Source organism: Capsicum annuum, chromosome 6 (assembly GCF_002878395.1).
Source record: "Capsicum annuum cultivar UCD-10X-F1 chromosome 6, UCD10Xv1.1, whole genome shotgun sequence".
NCBI classification, from domain to species: domain Eukaryota; kingdom Viridiplantae; phylum Streptophyta; class Magnoliopsida; order Solanales; family Solanaceae; genus Capsicum; species Capsicum annuum.
In genome coordinates, this window is record NC_061116.1 from 43,106,261 (window position 1) to 43,116,062 (window position 9,802).

The window sequence follows — 9,802 nt, forward strand, 5'->3', positions numbered from 1 at the left end:
AGTATGGTGGGAATTATCAGGGTGAATTCAAAGTAGACAGTAATGTGTGCTTTAGGTGAGGCAAGCTAGGACACATGATCAAGGAGTGTCCAATCATTTCTCAGGAGGGAAATGATTTACACCAATCGGGCTAGTACAATTTTTTGTCATCTTCAGCAGGTTTCCTTACTTAGAAGGGTGCCATCTCCAACACCACCAATGGGCAGTGCCAGAAGAGACTGTACGCTCTCTTGACTCGGTATGATTGATGCAAGACGGTCATTATTAATATAATAATACAACAAGTGTTGGGGTCAAATCCATGAGGAACAATGCGAATGGTGAATGGGTAAGTTTGAAATGAAAGTATTTACTAAATTAAACTTAAGATACAAAGACTTGGGGGTTTTAAACTTTTTAACAGATATGATTAATTTTGGGCTTCTAAAAAAATTAATTCAAGACTAAGAATAATTAAAGTATAATCAATTAGGCACGGATCTTTGGATTATGCTTTATAAGGTCAAGTTATGCATGGGAACATGATGATTCGGTGCAAATTCTAATTGTTAATATATGGTAGGCTAGGTTGAAAGTCCTTGAGGCTATTTTGTCAACAAAGTCTCAAATATGTCACCCATTTACCCTTTCGAGTACCTAACTGTAATACCCCGTATGTTTCTAATCCTGTGATTCATACTTGAGTACATGACTTACAATGAATATCATAGTGATAGGATAGCTTATGATGCATTAAGCATGTTCATATGAGTCACTTAAGGTAATATAAGCTAAGAGTTTTGACTCCATCAAGTTTTAGTGTTTGATTTTGCAAGGGTCATATTTGAACGAGTATAAGTCGATATTAATGTGGTATTTTGGCTGATTTAGACCCACCAAATTGTAGAAAATCTAATTAGTTTTCCAACAATACCAATTTTACCTTAATCCAATACTCGAGCGAAAAGTTATACCCATTTTCGTGAGAGACAGTAAGCATAGGCGATTAGTTAGGCGCCGCCTTACCCACGCATAGGAGATTGGTTAGGCACCGACCAATCCAAGCATAGGCGATCACTTGGGCACCGTGTAAGTCAATTCCAGGTGTTAAAAACACTCCGTCTTGAGTTATTTTAAAGGTAATTAAATCTTTAAATACTCCGTACACGTCCCAAAACTTAACCCTACGAAATATATATCTTCTAAACATACTGCAACCCTATTTTCATCTAAAAGCCCATCATCCAAGAGCACTAAAGGAGAAAAACAACTAGAGTTGCATAATTAAGCTTGAAGATCCGATTTCAAGGAAATTCCTCCGTCAATCATCAAGAATCTTCCTTCTAAGGTATGCGTAGTGTTCATCCACGGATTCCTTTCATTCGTGGAGTTCAAGAATCAATCTTTAAAATACAAAATCTTGGTTGATTGCGGTGATATGATCATACCCATGTTGATACTTGATTGTTTTCCTCTTTTTCATTATAAAGTATGATTTCTATTTTGTTGGGTGTTGATGATTATGTTGTTGATATTGGGTGATTCCCAAGATGGAATCTTTATATGTTTTTGTGAATTCATGATATCATATGAGTTAGAAACATGTAAATTTGGTTGTTCATGATGTATAATTTGATGAATTAACGTATTCTTAAGATGTGCATGTAAGGTGTTTGATAAAATGCCTAAGGAACTAGAAATCATGCAATATAGCTAAATTGTTACTAAGTGAAGGATTCATGATATGCCCTTACGTTCCAATGACTTCTATGTTGTTAATGTTCCTTGTAAATGTTGTTGGAATAATCATGAACTATTCTTATGAGATTATGCTATGTTTACTTGCAAATCCTACTTATGAACAAGATGCATGATAACCATGCAATCCATATGAACTTCCATGCTATTAGTATGTGTTGCCAATATGATTATGCAACGAACATGATATTAAGATTGTGCAAGTACTTCCATGTGATATGAAATCCTTTCCATGCAATACATTTTTGATATCCATACTTAGTATGAGATCCCTACTTTTGATATTATAAATTATGGACTCTACTCTTATGATCAAGTCAGTTATGTGTGTCAGTTTCCTTCCATCGAGTCCTGGGGGTACTTGTACCCGAAAACTATAGCTGTGTGCCTAGATCCATGTCATGTTTCATGATATCCAAACTCAAGCTATGATTACATAGACTTCAATCATTCATGTGACTCAGGAAAACCTCATGATCTTAGTCAGTTGTCAGATATCAGTAACATTCCGCCAGTCAACGGAATTCAGTAAGATCAAGTCATGCATAGTCAGTTATTCATGTCCAGTCCCTCCAAATGGGAGTAGAGGTTAGAACCGAGTGAACCCAAGGATGGGAACTCACCCGCCAGTTCAGGGTGTGATTCTTACTAGCAATCCTTGTGTTCCAGAACTACGTAGCCAGTGTAGGTTGAGACATCTTAACCCATCAGCTTAGGATTGATAAGGTGGCTTAACCCGTTAGTTTAGGGTTTTCACCATTCTTATTGAGTACCCACTAGATAAGGGTCACTCACAGCTGTTCTTACCAGTGGCGCAGTATTGACACCCCTCCAGTCGAATCAGAGATTGGACCCCAGTTTAGCCCTAACGGCATACATGGGGCATGTCTGTTAAACACTATCTCCCACAGTTTTAGTAACAGTCTCAGTAAAATAACTCAGGGCATTCTTCAGATTTTAGTATATACAGGACTGTCAGATACAGTCATCCATGTTATCAGTTTCAGTATCAGTCTCAGTAAAAGAACTCAAAGCGTTCTTCAGATTTTAGTATATACAGGACTGTCAGATATAGTCATCTATGTTAGTAGTTTTAGTATCAGTCATGAAAGTTATCAGTAAACCGTGTATTAGCTTACAGGTCATGCTATCACGTATTCATGGTCGCAGTTTCTATATATGTGTGTTTGCACTCCCACGTTTATATTAGTCAGTCAGTGTTGTTTATGCATGAAACCTTTTATGTTCAGCCTACCTTCCTCGTATACTCAATACTCCAGTTGTACTGATGCATTTACACTATGGTGCTTTCTTTTTATGTTACACCATAGGTTCCAAGACACGAGCTCCAGCCCAGCAGTAGCGGTAGCGTTCCAGTCGCAGAGACACAGTGAGTCCTCATTGATTCGGGGATAATATGATTTGATTCATTTATTTATTCTTCAGTTCAGTTTTACAGAGGTAGTTGGAGACATGTTCCTTCAACTCCTTATTCAAACATTACCCTTCAAACTTTTTTGCTCTACCGTGATTGTCTTCCCTTGACTGCGATCGTGATACCGCTATTATGGTATTCATATTACGATCGCCCTTTAGTTGACTTATTGACTGACCACAATCACAACCCTCAGTCCGCGATTGCGGTAACTGAGGGTCGACTCCTAGGCCTGCAATTTCAACTTTTGTTCTTTTTGGTCACATTTCTTCTCTTTCACCTTCTCCTTGCTCATCTTCTCATTGCAATTTTTGCCTACACAAATAAGCATTAAGTAAGAACAAATCATTCAGAAAACATGATAATTTAGGCTTAAAAAATGCTAGTTAGTTGTCAAATTGACGACTTATCAACACCCCCAAACTTAAACTATTGCTTGTCCTCAAGAAATAAAGAACAATTCAACAAGATAGGGTATTTAACTCAAATATACCCAAAAGAGAACTATACTAGAGGAATAAGATAACAAAGGTCTACAAAGACTTTTCAAAAAGTTATGGCAACAAGTAAACCAAAATTTTCTTATAAGCACATGTTATGAAGCAAGGATGCAATTTTGTATCAAATGAATCTTCCAAATCAACAAAGAACCTTAAGAGGAAATGCAAAATCTTCAAAAAATGGCTCAATCTTCACAATTCAACTTATTTCACCCATTTACCCAAATCGAGAGTAAGACTTCACCCTCTACCCCAAAGTACCAATTCCGGTCACAAGCAAGAGTTAGCTCTACACACACAAAAGATAATGAAATTTCTAAAGGAGTTTAAATAATGAAAGAATTAACACTCACTCTCACAAAGAAATTCAAATATAATAAGTAGAACTACTAGCTGGCCCTTTATATTTTTTTGCCACTAATTTAGACTTACCTAGTTTGGAATAACCAAGGTCTTGCGGGACAAGATGAAGGTTTGAGATGCGGGAAGGAATATATATGGATTAAGTAACTAAAAAACCTCCTTCAATGCAATTACTCAATCCTTTCTACCCTCAAAATTTTCAAACAATCCACCTTATTCTCCTTTATTCATTTCCCATATTTCCCTACGCCTTTTTTTCTTAGCGTTTATCAAACAATTCAATGCCATCATTTTCTTTCTTCATTTCTTTGACTTTTTCAATAGACTTTCTAACTTTAAGCCCTTCTTATACCTTCATTCATCCAATTTATCTTCAAGTTCTATGGGCTAGTCTATTCAAATTTATTATTAAGCATATCTCTTGTCTTTTAAGCACTTGAGTTGAAGACCTTACATATACCTTTCTTGGCTCATCTTAGCACATCACATTCACCCCCCCAAATTTGGAGTTTGAACCACCCTCATATTATTTTTCCAAATACACAAACACCCCAAGCTTAGGCTTTTGCCTATATTTAATTTTTTAGAATCATACAATGCATCAAAGGAGGTTGAGTTCCAAAAGGAAGATTTTAAAAAGGGCTTATATGTGTTAGTAAGGTTATCATTAGACAAAGAAAGAAAAATGGGTAAAAAGGCTCAAAAGGGTTAACTAGGTAAAATGTTAAGGTGGGAATTTGGCTATGTGACCAATCAAAAAATGGCATCGGGTCATTCTCCAAACTAAGCTTTTCTAGGAGTTCGCTTTGAACACACTCGGGGAAAGTTCTAGACTACACATATGTACAAGAATAATACAAAAATCTCACCACACATGGCATCATTCTCATAGAGTAAAAAGTTAATCTCCCGTCTAATTTGACAATTTGAGCTTAATAAGTAACTCTAAGTCATGACTCATCCTTGTAAAGAGAGAGCCAAAAATTGAATTTAATGGTCACACTCAAAAGAAAGGTCAAAAACATCCTTGATCTCTCTTTTTTTTTTTTTTAAAGAAAACTATTATTTCATTTCTTGCCAATGATATTTTGAAAGAATTTTTGAGCTTTTGCCTCTTCCGAAACAATTAAAGAAAAACTTGGGTGAATGCAAGGCAACATTATCGTTACACTTCATGGGATTCTTTCCTCACAACTTCACATATCATTTATTTGGTTCATAAAACACTCATGGAACCAGTGGAATACAAATGACCCTTTACACTTAAGAATGGTGTCACTCAATATATCATAGGGAAAGACAAGAATTCATATCCCTCGGGTCACTTAGACTTCACCCTGAGATGCTATGATAAGCACACTAGTTGATCACACCATGGAAATAACATTCATCCACAATTTAAACCCAAAAAATTGGTTATACCACTTTTATGACCAATTGAACTCAAAGATATGCTCCAAAAATAATCACCCAATTCCCCAAAAAAGTTTACATTAACCTTTACAAGGATATAAGACATTTCTCTCTTATTGACATTTTAACGAACGTGTGGTGTGCATGTAAAGTAAGAGCTTGATGGGTAAAATGAAAACACATGTGAACAAGATCAATGCAACTATTCATCACAAAATCCACCACTTGTAATCATACTAACCCAATTAAATCACCCACCACTCAATTAAGCAAACAAACCTCAAGTGGATATTTATCAAACACATGGTGTGCACTAGTGTGTGGAAGAAAGAATTTTGCAATTTAGCATTTGAGACAAGGAACACATTCAAAAATCTTCATCCCAACAACCACATTCTACAAAATTAATCACAAATGAATTAAATTAAAACCAAAAAAAACCATGGAATGTGATCATCATTCATATTTTAAAGATCATACCTTGTAAGCTTACTAAAGAGAGGAAAGTGGTGAAAAGAAAGTCCAATATACTTATTCGGGGTTTCATTCTTGAGGTACCCATTCCAACTTGTTATATCACATACAAACACCAAAAAATAAGCTAAAAATGAATTAAAAACATTAGAATACATCAAGAAAATTCTTTGGGTTGCCTCCCAAGAAGCGCCTTAGTTAAAGTCGCGGCACGACATCATTTTCCTATCAAATTTATGTCTCTATTTGGAAGACTTGAAATGGCTGTCCATCTTTAAATCAATAAATATTTGAGGCATTTTTTTCAACGTTGAAGACACAATGAAATATTTTCTATCTCGTCATTTTGCAGATTTAAACGTTTTACCCAACTTCACATCAAACTTTCTGATAGGCTTGTTGGGTATTGGTGAGAGAATAAAAAATTCACTTGTTACACACCGAATTTTACATCTATTGGCCATCAAGTGAGGGTATTTATTTTTCCCTTTTGGAATGACGAACTCCAAAATGTAGGAATTTTCCTCCTTATTTCAAAAATTCATCATCTGTTTCAGTAGTTCAACTTTCATTGCATCCACCAAGCATAATGTTGAAAAGTGGTTCGAGTGAGGTCTTCACCCTAATTTTAGAATTGCATCCATTTTTACATTCTCTCCCTGAAATGGAATAGATCCTTCAAAGAGGAATTTTTTAGCTTTTTCTTTCAAATCTAGTACCATTTCCTCAATCTTGGCATCATCACTCATGTTTGGTTCAGTTGGTTTGGAAATCACCGAGGATTCATCAACATTGAGCTTATTTGGAAGAGTGGGCATACCCATGGTATTTGAAAAATTAGCTTCCATACCCGCTTTCTCTATCTTTTCAATTTTTTTGCATGCCCCACGACTTGATGCATGAGATATATGTTATCCCACGTTGTTTCCACCCGATCCAAAATACATGAAGCATTGATTCAACACCATTTTATCCAACATGTTTTTCATCTTTTTTTCTACTTATAGGACCTATCAAACTCATAAAAAGAACTAGCATTTGGGTTGTATAACAAGGGGAAGGGGTATTTGGACAATTGCTCCAATATTTATCTCGACCACCACAAAAGGAGCAATCATGATCCCAAGAGGATTAAGATGGTGCACACATCTCTTTCCAGGGAGCATATATATAATTTTGACAAAAGTGGGGTCCACTACAATATGGACATGAATTATCAAGATACGATTTTCAACCACCAAACTCATATTCATTCGAAGATGTCACAGTAACATACAAGCAAAACTAAAAATCTACCTAACACAAGAAACAAAAGAAAATAGCAAACAAATATTTACAAGTTTGTACCAAAGAAAGTAAACTAAAATTTCAAGCTAACTCAATACACCAAACTATTCCTCGACAACAAAACTATTTTTGATAACACTCAACTTACACGTCAATTTAAGTACAAGACGATCATTGTCAGTATAATAACCCAACAAGAATCGGGGTCGAATCCATGAAGAACAATGTGAGTGGTGAATTGTTAAGTTCAAAATGAAAGTACTTACTAAATTTAAACTTAAGATATAAAAACTTGGGGGTTTTAAAATTTTTTACATATATGATTAATCTTGGGCTTTTAAATAACTAATCAAGACTAAGAATAGTTAGAGTATAATCAATTAGGCACAGATCTTTGGATTATGCTTTATAAGGTCAAGTTATGCATGAGAACATGATGATTCAATGTAAATTCTAATTGTTAATGATATGGTAAGATAGGTTGAAAGTCCTTGAGGCTATTTTGTCAACAAAGTCTCAAAGATGTCACGCATTGACCCTTTTAGGTACCTAACGAGTGTGTCGATTAAAGCCACCTAACACCTCAATAGGCCATCCCTATTTCTAGGAATTTACCTAGAATATAGCCTACTTTATATTCACCCTTATTTCTAAGATAGCAAAAATATAGTAATCTACATCCATAATTGTCCACTATTTCTTTGTCCCCCATAGCCCTCTTTTAAGGATGTCATGAGATCCAAAAGTTCACCCAAAACCCTCTATCAAGGATGGTTTGAGCTTTCAAGAGTTTGGTGTTTTCACCCACAAACCCATTTTGGGTATTTTTAGCTTTCACCCATAAAACCAAAATAATTTAACCAAGAAATAGTAGAACCCATCATCAACAAACTAGAATCTACATAAATACATCACAACCCACACACAAATTGCAATCTATTCTAACATAATCCTAAGAGGAAGAACTAGAAACACATAAAAATAATTAAAAAAATATACCCAAGTCTCCATCAATTTGATTCATGAAAAATAAAGAGAATGCAAACAACACTTTAAATTCCATTGAATCCTTAGTGCGATTTGCCAATTCTTCACTTTGGAGTTTCTCTATTTAATTCATAACTCAAATTAGTATAAATTCAAGCTCCAAGCTCCAAGTGATAAACCCTAAACTAAGATAGGATAATATGTAAGATAAAAGATAGGTTAAAAAATGAGCTAAAAACCCTTATTTTAGCATAATTCTACATTTTCCAAATATTACAAAAATGCCCTTCAAACTTTTTCGCTCTACTGTGATCTCCATCCATTGATTGTAATCACGGTATTGATATTATGGTAGTCATATTGCAATCTCCATTTGGTTGACTTATTGAATGACCGCGACCCTCAGTCTGCGATGAAGGTAATTGAGGGTCTATTACTAGGCCTGTAATTTTAGCTTTTGTTCTTTTTGCTCGCATTTCTTCTCTTTCACCTTCTTCTTAGCTCATTTTTATCAAGTTTCCTTGCTCATCTTATCATTGAAATTTTTAACTACACAAATGAGCATTAAATAAGAAAGTAACAACAAATCAATGACCAAGCATGATAATTTAGGCTCAAAAAATCTAGTAAGTTGTCAAATTGATGACTTATTAATGATTAGGAAAGTTCTCCTAATGTGATTATGGGTACGTTATAAGTTTTCCATCTTCGCGTATGTGTATTATTAGACCCCAAAGCTTCCCTTTCTCGTGTGACTCCTTATATAGCCATAGATTTTGGTGTCAGTCCCTAAACATGATAGACCCTTTCTTAGTTTCTACCCCAGTAGGTAAGTCTATTATAGCAAGACGGGTATACAGAAATTTCTCGATCACAGTATCTTAGAAAGTTTCTTCAGTTATTCTTGTAGAGTTAAAGATGACTAATTTTGATGTAATTCTCAGCATGGATTAGCTTCACTCATGCTATGCCTCAGTTTATTGTAGAAATGGAATTGTCTAGTTCTAATTTCCTAATGAACTAGTTATCAAATGGAGGGGTCGTACTTCAGTGTTAAAGGGTCAGTTTGTTTTCTTTCTCAAGGCAAGGAAAAAGATATCCAAGAGGTGTGTTTACCATCTCGTCTGAGTCAAGAAGTCAAATTCTAAAACTCCAAGTCTTAAGTTAATTCTAGTAGTAAAAGAATTTCCAGATGTATTCCTAGAAGATCTTCCCGAAGTTTCTCCCAAAGGGGAAATAGATGTCAGAATAATTCTCCATCCATATACCCAGCCTATCTGTATTCCACCGTAAAGAATGGCTCCAATTGAGCTTAAGGAATTAAAAGAGAAGTTGAAGGATCTCTTGGATAAAGGTTTTATCAGGCCTAGTGTTTCCCCGTGGGTACTTCAATTCTATTCGTGTTCAAGAAAGACGATTCCCTTCAAATGTGCATATACTAATGTCAGTTGAACAAATTCACAATTAAGAATAAGTATCCTCTACCAAGGATTGATGACTTTTTTGACTAACTTGAGGGTGAAAGTTATTTCTTAAAGATAGACCTCAGATCCCGCTATCATCAACTTAGAGAGAATGTGACATTCTAAATATAACTTTAAGAACT